The 12,500-nt window shown below is 60.9% G+C and overlaps 2 non-coding genes across 2 annotated transcripts; both read left to right on the plus strand.

Moving 5' to 3' along the window:
* The first annotated feature begins 8,165 nt into the window (after positions 1–8,165).
* On the plus strand, positions 8,166–9,980 carry LOC142791301 (small subunit ribosomal RNA). Its single transcript, XR_012890149.1, has one exon. It is a non-coding gene; the product is annotated as a small subunit ribosomal RNA (ribosomal RNA).
* Positions 9,981–11,699: 1,719 nt separating this feature from the next.
* LOC142791238 (5.8S ribosomal RNA) lies at positions 11,700–11,852 on the plus strand. The gene has a single exon (XR_012890097.1). It is a non-coding gene; the product is annotated as a 5.8S ribosomal RNA (ribosomal RNA).
* The last annotated feature ends 648 nt before the right edge of the window (positions 11,853–12,500 follow it).

Consider the following 12,500-nt stretch of genomic DNA (forward strand, 5'->3'; position numbering starts at 1 on the left):
CGCCCCGGCTGACGCGGTTTTTGCCGCCCCGGCTGACGCAGTTCGGACTTAGCACTTTTCGGCTGTGCCTGGCTGGCGGCCCACTCACTCGATCGCCATGTCTGTTTGCCACAGTTTTCCCGGTGGTGCCGCACCCGGGCTCGCCCCGGCTGACGCAGTTTTCGCGCCGCCCCGGCTGACGCGGTTTCGTGCCGCCCCGGCAGACGCGGTTTTCGCGCCGCCCCGGCTGACGCGGTTTCGTGCCGCCCCGGCAGACGCGGTTTTTTGCCGCCCCGGCTGACGCAGTTCGGACTTGGCACTTTTTGGCTGAGCCTTGCTGGCGGCCCACTCACTCGATCGCCATGTCTGTTTGCCACAGTTTTCCCGGTGGTGCCGCACCCGGGCTCGCCCCGGCAGACGCGTTTTTTTTTTCTTTCGCCCCGGCTGACGCAGTTTTCGCGCCGCCCCGGCAGACGCGGTTTTCGCGCCGCCCCGGCAGACGCGGTTTTTTGCGCCGCCCCGGCTGACGCGGTTTTTTGCCGCCCCGGCTGACGCAGTTCGGACTTGGCACTTTTTGGCTGAGCCTGGCTGGCGGCCCACTCACTCGATCGCCATGTCTGTTTGCCACAGTTTTCCCGGTGGTGCCGCACCCGGGCTCGCCCCGGCTGACGCAGTTTTCGCGCCGCCCCGGCTGACGCGGTTTCGTGCCGCCCCGGCAGACGCGGTTTTTTGCGCCGCCCCGGCTGACGCGGTTTTTTGCCGCCCCGGCTGACGCAGTTCGGACTTGGCACTTTTCGGCTGTGCCTGGCTGGCGGCCCACTCACTCGATCGCCATGTCTGTTTGCCACAGTTTTCCCGGTGGTGCCGCACCCGGGCTCGCCCCGGCAGACGCGTTTTTTTTTTTTTCTTTCGCCCCGGCTGACGCAGTTTTCGCGCCGCCCCGGCTGACGCGGTTTCGTGCCGCCCCGGCAGACGCGGTTTTTTGCGCCGCCCCGGCTGACGCGGTTTTTGCCGCCCCGGCTGACGCAGTTCGGACTTAGCATTTTTTGGCTGAGCCTGGCTGGTGGCCCACTCACTCGATCGCCATGTCTGTTAGCCACAGTTTTCCCGGTGGTGCCGCACCCGGGCTCGCCCCGGCTGACGCAGTTTTCGCGCCGCCCCGGCTGACGCGGTTTCGTGCCGCCCCGGCAGACGCGGTTTTCGCGCCGCCCCGGCTGACGCGGTTTTTGCCGCCCCGGCTGACGCAGTTCGGACTTAGCACTTTTCGGCTGTGCCTGGCTGGCGGCCCACTCACTCGATCGCCATGTCTGTTTGCCACAGTTTTCCCGGTGGTGCCGCACCCGGGCTCGCCCCGGCTGACGCAGTTTTCGCGCCGCCCCGGCTGACGCGGTTTCGTGCCGCCCCGGCAGACGCGGTTTTCGCGCCGCCCCGGCTGACGCGGTTTCGTGCCGCCCCGGCAGACGCGGTTTTTTGCCGCCCCAGCTGACGCAGTTCGGACTTAGCACTTTTTGGCTGAGCCTTGCTGGCGGCCCACTCACTCGATCGCCATGTCTGTTTGCCACAGTTTTCCCGGTGGTGCCGCACCCGGGCTCGCCCCGGCAGACGCGTTTTTTTTTTTCTTTCGCCCCGGCTGACGCAGTTTTCGCGCCGCCCCGGCAGACGCGGTTTTCGCACCGCCCCGGCAGACGCGGTTTTTTGCGCCGCCCCGGCTGACGCGGTTTTTTGCCGCCCCGGCTGACGCAGTTCGGACTTGGCACTTTTTGGCTGAGCCTGGCTGGCGGCCCACTCACTCGATCGCCATGTCTGTTTGCCACAGTTTTCCCGGTGGTGCCGCACCCGGGCTCGCCCCGGCTGACGCAGTTTTCGCGCCGCCCCGGCTGACGCGGTTTCGTGCCGCCCCGGCAGACGCGGTTTTTTGCGCCGCCCCGGCTGACGCGGTTTTTTGCCGCCCCGGCTGACACGGTTCGGACTTTGCACTTTTCGGCTGTGCCTGGCTGGCGGCCCACTCACTCGATCGCCATGTCTGTTTGCCACAGTTTTCCAGGTGGTGCCGCACCCGGGCTCGCCCCGGCAGACGCGTTTTTTTTTTTTTTTTTCTTTCGCCCCGGCTGACGCAGTTTTCGCGCCGCCCCGGCTGACGCGGTTTCGTGCCGCCCCGGCAGACGCGGTTTTTTGCGCCGCCCCGGCTGACGTGGTTTTTGCCGCCCCGGCTGACGCAGTTCGGACTTTGCACTTTTTGGCTGAGCCTGGCTGGCGGCCCACTCACTCGATCGCCATGTCTGTTTGCCACAGTTTTCCCGGTGGTGCCGCACCCGGGCTCGCCCCGGCAGACGCGTTTTTTTTTTTTCCTTCGCCCCGGCAGACGTGGTTCCCCCCCCCCCCCTCCGTCTTTCTTTTTGTTTTTTTTTTCGCCGCGGCTGAAGTGGATTTTTCGGTGCCTCGACGCCCCGGTAGTCGCGGTTTTTCCGTTTCCGCACGGCCCCGGCTGACGCTGCTCGGTCACAGTCGCCTTTTGTGGTGATTGCAGACTTCTTGAGCGCGGGTGTTTTTTTTTTTGTTGTTGTTGTTGTTTTATTACGCATTCGCTCCAGCAGACGCTGTTTAGACTTTTTGTTTCCTCTTTTATCCTGCGACGAGGTGACGAGGTTTATTCGGTGCCCCGCCGCCCCGGCTGAAGTGATTTTTCCTGTCCCGTGCCGCCCCGGCTGACGCGGTTGGGACTTCGCGTTTGTTCGGCCGCCACGGGTTTTGGCGCACTCGCTCGGTTGCTTGTTGTTGCCACTTGTTGCGAACCCAGGTTTCTTGAGCGAGCGCGGGCGTTTTTTCTTCCTTTCTTTCTTTGTTCTATGTGTTAGCGAATCGGCCTTTAATATCACACGAGGACTCACAACCAACAATTTTCAGTTTGAAGTGTAAAAAATCTGCAGGTGTTGACGTAACTGACTTGCCCCGTACCCTTGAGTACATCCATGAAGTTCTCGTAGTACTACTAAATCGCATTATTCCAAGTGGAGAAATTCCCATAAACTTGCAAACCTCTACACGAAAATCGGTGCGCGTGATAAAGTTGAAAATTATCGTCCGATATCAAATGTGCCTTCTATAACACAAATTCTAGGAAAAAAAAAAAAAAACACTTGTTCGCCGTTTTCTGCGCCGTGACTGGCAGCACTCCGGCGAAGCGAAACGGGGTCGATTCGAGCACGATATCGGCGTCTTTCGACGTGCTCGCCGGCGACCGTCGCACGAGTACGTCGCACGAGCGCGTCTGCCGGGGCGCCGTTTGCGAAGCCGACGCAAAAGTGGGAACCGCCGCTCGGATGATCGCCGCTTTCGGCAGAGTGAGTGTTGGCACTCCGGGGAAGCGAAACAGCGTGAATGCGCCCACGAAATCGGCGTATTTTGAAGTGCCCGCCGGCGACCGTCGCACGAGTACGGTAAACCGCGTCAGCCGGGGCGTAGTTCGGGACGCCGACGAAAAAGTGGGAAGCGCAACTCGGATCTTCGCCGTTTTTGCAGGAGTGAGTGGCGGCCCTCCTGCGAGACCAAGAAGCATCGATTCGTGCACGAATTCGGCGCCTTTCGACGTGATCGCCGGCGACCGTCGCTCGAGTAGGGCAAACCGCGTCTGCCGGGGCGGGCTTCGGGACGCCGATGCGAAAGTGGGAAACGCTGCTCGGATGTTCGCCGTTTTTGGCCGAGTGAGTGCTGGCACTCGGGCGAAGCCAAACGGGGCCGATTACGGCACGATATCGGCGTCTTTCGACGTGCCCGCCGGCGACCGTCGCACGAGTACGGTAAACCGCGTCAGCCCGGGCGGAGTTCGGGACGCCGATGCGAAAGTGGAGAACGCCGCTCGGATCTTCGCCGTTTTTGGAGGAGTGAGTGGCGGCACTCCGGAGAAGCCAAGGAGCGCCAATTAGCGCACGATATCGGCGTCTTTCGACGCGCTCGCCGGCGACCGTCGCACGAGTAGGGCAAACCGCGTCTGCCGGGGCGGGGTTTACGACGCCGACGCAAAAGTGGGAACCGCCGCTCGGATGTTGGCCGTTTTTGGCAGAGTGAGTGCTGGCACTCCGGCGACGCGAAAGAGCGCGAATGCGCCCACGAAAGTGGCGTATTTGGACGTGCGTGACGGCGACCGCTGCAGGAGTACGAAAAACCACGTCAGCCGGGGCGAGCGACACACGGCGGTCTGGGTGCTTATCGCTGCTATTATAGGGGCACCCCGGCAGACGCAGAAAAAAAAAAAAAAAATTTTCGACCTTCTTTTTTGCTGGTCGAGCTCGGGTAACCCAGGTCGCAATGGGAGCCGCGCACGAAAGCGGCGTCGCGAGACGCGTTCGCGGTCGCTAGTCGCACGAGCTCGGCAACCGCGTCAGCCGGCGCGGAGTTCGGGATGCCGACGGCTAAGTGGGTACCGCTGCTCGGATGTTCGCCGTTTTTGGCCGAGTGAGTGCTGGCACTCCGGTGAAGCCAAGGAGCGCCAATTCGTGCACGATATCGGCGTCTTTCGACGTGCCCGCCGGCCACCGCCGCACGAGTACGGCAAACCGCGTCTGCCGGGGCGGGGTTCGCGACGCGTACGCAATAGTGGGAACCGTCGCTCGGATGTTCGTCGTCTTTGGCCGAGCGAGTGCTGGCACTCCGGCGAAGCGAAACGGGGCCGATTCGGGCACGATATCGGCGTATTTCGACGTGCTCGCCGGCGACCGTCGCACGAGTACGGCAAAGCGCGTCTGCCGGGGCGAGGTTTGCGACGCCGACGAAAAAGTGGGAAGCGCCGCTCGGATCTTCGCCGTTTTTGCAGGAGTGAGTGGCGGCCCTCCTGCGAGACCAAGAAGCATCGACTCGCGCACGATATCGGTGTCTTTCGACGTGCCCGCCGGCCACCGCCGCACGAGTACGGCAAACCGCGTATGCCGGGGCGGGGTTGGCGACGCCGACGCAAAAGTGGGAACCGCCACTAGGATGTTCGCCGTTTTTGGCAGAGTGAGTGCTGGCACTCCGGCGAAGCGAAAGAGCGCGAATGCGCCCACGAAAGTGGCGTGTTTGGACGTGCTTGACGACGACCACCGCAGGAAAACGAAAAACCACGTCAGCCGGGGCGAGCGACCCATGGCGGTCTGGGTGCTTATCGCTGCTATTATAGGGGCACCCCGGCAGACGCAAAAAAAAAAAAAAATTTTTTTTCGACATTCTTTTTTGCTCGTCGACCTCGGGTGACCCAGGTCGCAGTGGGAGCCGCGCACGAAAGCGGCGTCGCGAGACGGCTTCGCGGTCGCTAGTCGCACGAGCTCGGCAACCGCGTCTGCCGGGGCGGAGTTCGGGACGCCGACGGCTAAGTGGGAACCGCCGCTCGGATGTTCGCCGTTTGTGGCCGAGTGAGTGCTGGCACTCCGGCGAAGCCAAACGGGGCCGATTCCGGCACGATATCGGCGTCTTTCTACGTGCTCGCCGGCGACCGTCGCACGAGTACGGCAAAGTGCGTCTGCCGGGGCGGGGTTTGCGACGCGTACGCAATAGTGAGAACCGTCGCTCGGATGTTCGTCGTCTTTCGCCGAGCCAGTGCTGGCAATCCGGCGAAGCCGAACGGAGCCGATTCGGGCACGATATCGGCGTCTTTCCACGTGCTCGCCGGCGACCGTCGCACGAGTACGGTAAACCGCGTCAGCCGGGGCGGAGTTCGGGACGCCGATGCGAAAGTGGGAAGCGCCGCTCGGATCTTCGCCGTTTTTGGAGGAGTCAGTGGCGGCACTCCGGTGAAGCCAAGGTGCGCCAATTCGCGCACGATATCGGCGTCTTTCGACGTGCCCGCCGGCCACCGTCGCACGAGTACGGCAAACCTCGTCTGCCGGGGCGGGGTTTGCGACGCCGACGCAAAAGTGGGAACCGCCGCTCGGATGTTCGCCGTTTTTGGCAGAGTGAGTGCTGGCACTCCGGCGAAGCGAAAGAGCGCGAATGCGCCCACGAAAGTGGCGTGTTTGGACGTGCTTGACGACGACCACCGCAGGAAAACGAAAAACCACGTCAGCCGGGGCGAGCGACCCATGGCGGTCTGGGTGCTTATCGCTGCTATTATAGGGGCACCCCGGCAGACGCAAAAAAAAAAAAAAATTTTTTTTCGACATTCTTTTTTGCTCGTCGACCTCGGGTGACCCAGGTCGCAGTGGGAGCCGCGCACGAAAGCGGCGTCGCGAGACGGCTTCGCGGTCGCTAGTCGCACGAGCTCGGCAACCGCGTCTGCCGGGGCGGAGTTCGGGACGCCGACGGCTAAGTGGGAACCGCCGCTCGGATGTTCGCCGTTTGTGGCCGAGTGAGTGCTGGCACTCCGGCGAAGCCAAACGGGGCCGATTCCGGCACGATATCGGCGTCTTTCTACGTGCTCGCCGGCGACCGTCGCACGAGTACGGCAAAGTGCGTCTGCCGGGGCGGGGTTTGCGACGCGTACGCAATAGTGAGAACCGTCGCTCGGATGTTCGTCGTCTTTCGCCGAGCCAGTGCTGGCACTCCGGCGAAGCCGAACGGAGCCGATTCGGGCACGATATCGGCGTCTTTCCACGTGCTCGCCGGCGACCGTCGCACGAGTACGGTAAACCGCGTCAGCCGGGGCGGAGTTCGGGACGCCGATGCGAAAGTGGGAAGCGCCGCTCGGATCTTCGCCGTTTTTGGAGGAGTCAGTGGCGGCACTCCGGTGAAGCCAAGGTGCGCCAATTCGCGCACGATATCGGCGTCTTTCGACGTGCCCGCCGGCCACCGTCGCACGAGTACGGCAAACCTCGTCTGCCGGGGCGGGGTTTGCGACGCCGACGCAAAAGTGGGAACCGCCGCTCGGATGTTCGCCGTTTTTGGCAGAGTGAGTGCTGGCACTCCGGCGAAGCGAAAGAGCGTGAATGCGCCCACGAAAGTAGCGTATTTGGACGTGCTTGACGGCGACCGCCGCAGGAGTACGAAAAACCACGTCAGCCGGGGCGAGCGACCCACGGCGGTCTGGGTGCTTATCGCTGCTATTATAGGGGCACCCCGGCAGACGCAGAAAGAAAAAAAAAAATGGGGACATGGCGTGCGTCACCGTGCGGCTTCGCAGCGTTGCCGAAGTCGCCGAGCCCTTCGACTGAGCCGAACGGCGGACAGGGAACGTTGGTCGGCCGTTCTAACCTGTCGGTGCCACGCCGAGACGTCGTTAAGGAAAACCGCGTCGTGGGCCTCTACGACGCCGTCGAGTCGTTGTACGTTTGGTGTCCAGCGTGTCGGCGGCGAGTAGCGGACACGTCGTTCACGACTTCGGTCTTTCGCAGTCGACGCGAACTTGCGGAGAGTCGTGGTGCCTCACGTTTTCGGCAGAAACCGCGGCGGAATTTTCCCGTGCGTGCGCGCACGACCTCGGTGCTGTGCCGTCAGCGTAGTGTTGCACAAACTCGTGGCCTACCCAAGGTGCGGTACGTTTGCGGCCGTATCCTCGGTGGGAATTTCGTGAGTAGGGTCGCAAATTCTACGACCTCGGCGGGTTTGAGAGCGACGTAGACTTGTGGCACGCTCAACATGCCACACGTTTCGGGGCACACCCGCGGTGAAATTTTCTCGAGTACGCTCGTATTAGGGCCCAAGGAGGTCTGGGTACTTATCGCTGCTATTATGTGGGGGTTCTCGTGAGCGGCGTACGCGAAAGCGACCGGGTGTCTGATATGCGGCGGGCTTCGGCCTCGTCAAGCGTGTCCTCGGGTCTGCTCCAGGGGAATCCACGGCAGTCGTCTGCAGCCTCATCCGCTTGATGCGTTAGGGGCTGGTTGTCGGACGGTGCCGTTTTACCACGATATCGAGGTGTGTTCCGTGTCGTCCTCGGGCGATTCAGATGCGAAAGCGCCGAAGACGCGGGCGTGACCCGTCGTCTGGCGGCTTTGCAGTCTCGGCTCCGTTGCTAGTTCCGGCCGGTCCACCGACAGTGCAGCGGGCTTGGGCAACCCGCACGGCGCGACCGAGTCGATGCAACGAAAAAGAGCGAGCATGAACGTGCTTCTTGCCGCACGGCTCCCACTCGTCTTTCGGGAAGGTTGTGCCGTAGCGAGCTCGAACGCCGTCATCTCGGAGTGCAAAATAAGCGTGTTGGGGCGCCTAAAGGTGGCCTCCGCCGCACACAGACTGCGTCCGGCCCGCCGAGGGCGAGGACGGACGCGCAGTCGAACGATTACCTGGTTGATCCTGCCAGTAATCATATGCTTGTCTCAAAAATTAAGCCATGCATGTCTAAGTACATGCCGAAATAAGGCGAAACCGCGAATGGCTCATTAAATCAGTTATGGTTCCTTAGATCGTTTCTTCCTACTTGGATAACTGTGGCAATTCTAGAGCTAATACATGCAGTGAGCCTGGAGCCCTTTGGGTAACGGGTGCTTTTATTAGACCAAGATCGATCGGGTTTCGGCCCGTATTGTGTGGTGACTCTGGATAACTTTGTGCTGATCGCATGGCCACGAGCCGGCGACGTTTCTTTCAAGTGTCTGCCTTATCAACTTTCGATGGTAGGTTACTTGCTTACCATGGTTGTTACGGGTAACGGAGAATCAGGGTTCGATTCCGGAGAGGGAGCCTGAGAAACGGCTACCACATCCAAGGAAGGCAGCAGGCGCGCAAATTACCCACTCCCGGCACGGGGAGGTAGTGACGAAAAATAACAATACGGGACTCTTTTGAGGCCCCGTAATTGAAATGAGTACACTCTAAATCCTTTAACGAGGATCAATTGGAGGGCAAGTCTGGTGCCAGCAGCCGCGGTAATTCCAGCTCCAATAGCGTATACTAAAGCTGCTGCGGTTAAAAAGCTCGTAGTTGGATCTCAGTTCCAGACGAGTAGTGCATCTACCCGATGCGACGGCTCGGACTGAACATCATGCCGGTTCTTTCTTGGTGCACTTCATTGTGTGCCTCGAGATGGCCGGTGCTTTTACTTTGAAAAAATTAGAGTGCTCAACGCAGGCGAGTCGCCTGAATAAACTTGCATGGAATAATAGAACAAGACCTCGTTTCTGTTCTGTTGGTTTTTGGAATACGAGGTAATGATTAAGAGGGACGGACGGGGGCATTCGTATTGCGGCGCTAGAGGTGAAATTCTTGGACCGTCGCAAGACGAACTACTGCGAAAGCATTTGCCAAGAATGTTTTCATTGATCAAGAACGAAAGTCAGAGGTTCGAAGGCGATCAGATACCGCCCTAGTTCTGACCATAAACGATGCCAACCAGCGATCCGCCTGAGTTACTCAAATGACTCGGCGGGCAGCTTCCGGGAAACCAAAGTATTTGGGTTCCGGGGGAAGTATGGTTGCAAAGCTGAAACTTAAAGGAATTGACGGAAGGGCACCACCAGGAGTGGAGCCTGCGGCTTAATTTGACTCAACACGGGAAAACTTACCCGGCCCGGACACTGGGAGGATTGACAGATTGAGAGCTCTTTCTTGATTCGGTGGATGGTGGTGCATGGCCGTTCTTAGTTGGTGGAGCGATTTGTCTGGTTAATTCCGATAACGAACGAGACTCTAGCCTATTAAATAGGTGCGGGGTTCCCAGCACCTTACAACCTTCTTAGAGGGACAAGCGGCTCCTAGCCGCACGAAACAGAGCAATAACAGGTCTGTGATGCCCTTAGATGTCCGGGGCCGCACGCGCGCTACACTGAAGGAAGCAGCGTGTCTTTATCCCTGTCTGAAAAGACTGGGTAACCCGTGGAACTTCTTTCGTGATTGGGATAGGGGCTTGCAATTGTTCCCCTTGAACGAGGAATTCCCAGTAAGCGCGAGTCATAAGCTCGCGTTGATTACGTCCCTGCCCTTTGTACACACCGCCCGTCGCTACTACCGATTGAATGATTTAGTGAGGTCTTCGGACCGATGTCCGGCGCGGCCTTTCGGTTGCGCCGGTCTGTTGGAAAGATGACCAAACTTGATCATTTAGAGGAAGTAAAAGTCGTAACAAGGTTTCCGTAGGTGAACCTGCGGAAGGATCATTAACGGATTGTGAAGGGTGAGCGCCTCAGCTGCGTCTGCGCCCGACACTTTCTGCCGCTGACCCCGTTTGGACGCGGGGTCGGCTTTTCCCCACGGGGCTGCCTGAATGTGGAGCGGCACCCCGTGACAAATTGTTGCGCCCAGCGGACGCCAACACCGCGACCTTGGACGGTCGGCCAGGTGGCGGACGCGGGTACAAACGGCGCAACGCACTCATAGGTCGGCTTTCGACCCGCCACTGCACCGTGGCTCGAAGCGCTCGAAATGCGCGACCCGACCGCTGCGGGACCGCCTAGTACTGTAAACAGGAGCGGCGGAGCGCGAACGGCGAGTCGTGGTTACGTCGGTAGAAGGCGAGGCTGCGCGTTCCCGAAACGCCAGCCGAGTGCCCTCCCGACCGTTCGAGCGTGCAAGAACGAGACCCGACAATCGCGCGGCGACTGCCAAGTACGAGAGGAACGGCACAAGCGTCGGCGGTCGGTCAAGGAACTGGCGATGTGACGGGTCCGCTGTGCACCAGTGCATACCGTCCCGCCGTCCGCGGCAAGCGCCTCCGCGTCCTCGGGTGACGGAGGCTGCCGGTCGGTTCTTGCAGGCGAGGGATCTCGCTGGCACCGGTTCGCGTTGACGCGCGGCCGGTCATGGCACGGCGATGCGACGGCCGAGGTGCGCAGTACTCGATGGAGGAACCGCACGCTCCGATGACCGTCCCGCCCTCCGCGGCGTATGCGTACCGACCGTAATGGTTGCAGCAGCGCCGGCCGGCTTTTGAATTCGCCACACGAAACACGGTGCGAGATCGCGGTTAGGGGAGCGTCGACGTTGCCAGGCGTTTTGCTTGCTGCCGAGGGAAAGGCGGCACGGCCACGTCGCGCTCGTCGCGATTAGCGGGTCTGCGCGCTTTGGGAAGGTGCCGCAACGACTTGCCGAAAGAGGAAGCACGGAAGAACGAGGGACTTGGACGTCCCGACAATTGAACGCACTTGCGGCCAGGCCCTTGCCGGCTTCGTTCTTCCGCCTCGAGTAGGCTCGTACGCGGCTCCGGCGCCGAAAGTGGTCCTTGGCACCGACTTCGGTGGACGTGGGAAGTGCCGCGCAAGTACGGCGCGCCTGGCTCCACCTGTTGGCTAAAGTAGGCAGCCGGATCGGCATTTTGGTGTGCGGTGGCAAACCGTGGATGCGAAAAAAGCTTGTGCGATTTCGTGGAACAAAAAGCGGGGGTCCCCCTTTTTATGCGGAGGAGACCGACCCGCCCGCCGTGGTGAACCGCGACGCCACGGTAAAAACGGGAGAGGCTTGTCGATGGGACCGTGCATCCCGCGCTCCACGGAGGCCGGGAGGCGGCCGCCCGAGGAAATGTGTAGCCGTCGAGGCCCGCATCTGCGTGCACTCTTATCCAAATGGGTGTACCGCAGGCATTTTCTGGTTAGGCGGGCCAATGAGAGCGAGCACACAACGATACCTACGGGTCCGGCTTGGAGAACCGGCTTCGACGCCTCCCGAGTATTTATAGAGGGGTGGACCACGAAAGCACTCGCAAGTAGCGGAAGCGAAACGCCGTCCGAAACACACCGTTTGCTCGATTTGCGGCAGCCGAAAAAGGCGCGGCAGAGTTTTGGAGTCCAAGCGTGCGCTGAAAAGCGCCCTTCTTGGCCACTGTTTGGCCGAGTGCCAGAAACGTTTGGTTTTGACTGTACGGAATTGAACAAACACTTTTTCACGACTCTAAGCGGTGGATCACTCGGTTCTCGGGTCGATGAAGAACGCAGCCAGCTGCGAGACTTGGTGTGAATTGCAGGACACACTGAGCACTGATTCTTTGAACGCACATTGCGGCCTTGGGTCTTCCCTTGGCTTCGTCTGTCTGAGGGTCGGATCACATATCAAGAGAGCCTTCGGCGCACAAGGGAACGTGAGCCGTCGACTCGTTTTGACCGCGTCGGCAACACGGACAGCACGCTGAACACCTCACAGCGAGCGCCAACAGCGGCCACTCAAGGGCGAGACGGTGGCGACCGTCGTGCCAGAGCCCAACCGAAACGGGGGCGACCGACTGCATTGAGGATGTGGCACCTCGTTGAGACCGCCGCAGGACTTCGAGTCGGAAGGAAGCCTGCAGGGAAAGTGCGGTCGAGGTTGCGTACTCCTCTCTGCGACCGGGCGCGCAAGAGCTGCGAGAGCCACGGACGCGCAACTTTAACGCACGGTAAACACGAGGAGCGAAAGCCGGCCAGCAAAGCTTCTCCAGCCGTGCGCAAAGTGCGCGAGATCGCAGCCTTGCGTTGCGCTTGTTGCCCTCGAAGTAAGCAGGGTGTCCCGTAGACCGGGCGCTCGAACACGCTGCGGGGCCGTGCCTCCTCCAGGCTTTGCCGCGCGAACAGGGAACGTTCGCGCGCAAAGCGCAGGGAGGTGAGGAGGCTGCGCCCGACGTTTGCGGTTCGCTGCGTACGCGGTTGATGCGGAGAGCACGGCGCGACGACTTGCCGCGAAGCGGAAAAAGTCTCCCGCACGAGTTGGCGAAA

This window comes from Rhipicephalus microplus, unplaced genomic scaffold, assembly GCF_043290135.1.
Source record: "Rhipicephalus microplus isolate Deutch F79 unplaced genomic scaffold, USDA_Rmic scaffold_156, whole genome shotgun sequence".
Classification (NCBI taxonomy): Eukaryota; Metazoa; Arthropoda; class Arachnida; order Ixodida; family Ixodidae; genus Rhipicephalus; species Rhipicephalus microplus.